The following is a 2,500-nucleotide window of genomic DNA, read 5'->3' on the forward strand; positions in this document are numbered from 1 at the left end:
GTAATATGCATCGGAAGCGTGTTCAGGCTGTAGTGATATGCATTGGAAGCGTGTTCAGGCTGTAGTGATATGCATCGGAAGCGTGTTCAGGCTGTAGTGATATGCATCGGAAGCGTGTTCAGGCTGTAGTGATATGCATTGGAAGCGTGTTCAGTGTTCAGGCTGTAGTGATATGCATTGGAAGCGTGTTCAGGCTGTAGTGATATGTATTGGAAGCGTGTTCAGTGTTCAGGCTGTAGTGACATGCATTGGAAGCGTGTTGGAAGCGTGTTCAGTGTTCAGGCTGAAGTCATATGCATTGGAAACGTGTTGGAAGCGTGTTCAGGCTGAAGTGATATGCATTGCCAAGCTTTCTGGCTGTGAGCATCACCAGCGGTGTGTGTAGCCATGTGGGCCTTCCTAAGGAAACAGGTAGTCTTTAGAAGCCTCATGGGCACTCCTGGGAAACAGGTCGTCTTTAGAAGCCTCATGGCCTCTCCTGGGAAAGGAAACTTCCATCTGGAACTCTTGTACTCCTATGGAAGAGCATCTGGGACGTGTGTTTATAAACCTCATTGAGCCCCCCCCCCCCCCCTCAATCTGGGACGTGTGTTTATAAACCTCATTGATTCCACCCCCCCTCATTGATCCCACCCCCCCTCATTGATAACGTAGTAATAACACCACATAATCACATTTATATAATAAGAGACAAACCCAGGCAGCGGCATTAACTGCCTTTATTTTACCGCTCTTCAGAATGCTGCAGAATGTTCCGTTGATTTGAATGGGCCACCCTTCCATTTCTTTATGATGACTGCTGCAAACCCTACTGATGACCCTAACCCTGCTGATGACCCTAACCCTACTGATGACCCTACTGATGACCCTACTGAGAACCCAAACCCTACTGAGAACATGGTGAAGGCTTTGGAGGGCGGAGCCCCGGCTGAGGCTGTTTAATGGGAGTAGGAAATGTTCAGTGTTACCGGTGTTGAGAAATATTCGTGATCGTGAGATTTTAGTTTGTGCGTCCATGTCTTGGAATATTGTCAATAACACACAGCCTGATGCACTACACTCAGCTAGCTGCTAGTCAGATGCAGATGAAGAATAGACTCTTCCTCTTCTCCACCTCTCACCCCTGTCCTCCTGTCCCTCCCTCTCTCTCTCGCTCTTTCTCTCTCTCCCTCTCTCTCCCCCTCTCTCTCTCTCTCTCTCTCTCCCTCTCTCTCTCTCTCTCTCTCTCCCTCTCTCCCTCTCTCTCTATCTCTCTCTCTCCCTCCCTCTCTCTCTCTCTCCCTCTCTCTCCCTCTCTCTCTCTCTCTCTCTCTCTCTCTCTCTCTCTCTCTCTCTCTCTCCCTCCCTCTCTCTCCTCTCTCTCTCTCTCTCTCTCTCCCACTTCTTCTCCACCTCTCACCCCTGTCCCCCTGTCTCTCCCATCCTTGAAGCAACCCTAACCCTAACGCTAATGCTAACCCAGGCATTGCTCTTCTCTTCATCCTCTCAGCCTAGATTCACACTCTCACACACACACACACACTGTGACACACACACATACACACACACACACACACACACACTGTGACATACACACACACACACACACACACACACACACACACACACACACACACACTCTCCTTCCACCTCCCCCTCACTCTCTCATATTTCCCTGGAGCCGCTTGGCTGGGGTCCATAAAATAATAAATAACTCCAGAACGTGTGATTTCTAGCCAATCAGGGTATTCATGGCCAAGTTCACATCTATGAGTCAGCCCCACTCTGAGCAGAGACCACCGATTTAGATCACACACACACACACACACACACACGCACGCACACACACACACACACACACACACACACACACACACACACACACACACACACACACACGCACGCACGCACGCACACACACACACACTCGCACACGCATACACACTCGCACACACACATACACACACACACACACACACGCACACACACAGACACACACACACACACACACACACACACACACACATAGAGAGGTAGAGAAATAGAAAGAAACAGAGAGACAGAGAGAAGAGGGAGAAGGGTAGAGAGTGAGAGATATAGAAAGAGAGAGTGAAAGTGGCTCAGAGACTAGAGGGAAGAGAAAAGATTGGGTTCTCGAGAGAAGCAGGAGGAGAAGAGAGGGAAGAGGGGAGATTGGGTTCTTGAGAGAGAGGGAAGAGAAGAGAGGGAAGAGAAGAGAGGGAAGAGAAGAGATTGGGTTCTAGAGAGAAGCAGGAAGAGAAGGAAGATGGGAGAAGCAGGAAGAGAAGAGAGGGAAGAGAGAGAAGCAGGAAGAGAGAGAAGCAGGAAGAAAAGAGAAGGGAGAGGGAAGAGGGAGAAGAGGGGAGGGAAGAGGGGAGATTGGGTTCTAGAGAGGAGCAGGAAGAGAAGAGATTGGGTTCTCGAGAGAAGCAGGAGGGTTAGGGTTAGAGTGGGACTACCAGAGAGGGAAGAGAAGAGATTGGAGGGAGAGAAGAGAGGG

At 49.8% G+C, this 2,500-nt stretch overlaps 1 protein-coding gene across 1 annotated transcript in view; it reads left to right on the forward strand.

Moving 5' to 3' along the window:
* Positions 1-2,500, forward strand: part of smpd3 (sphingomyelin phosphodiesterase 3) — a 39,859-nt gene that overhangs the window by 22,613 nt on the left and 14,746 nt on the right. The window lies entirely within an intron of this gene.

This window comes from Clupea harengus, chromosome 3 (genome assembly GCF_900700415.2).
Source record: "Clupea harengus chromosome 3, Ch_v2.0.2, whole genome shotgun sequence".
Taxonomy (NCBI): Eukaryota; Metazoa; Chordata; class Actinopteri; order Clupeiformes; family Clupeidae; genus Clupea; species Clupea harengus.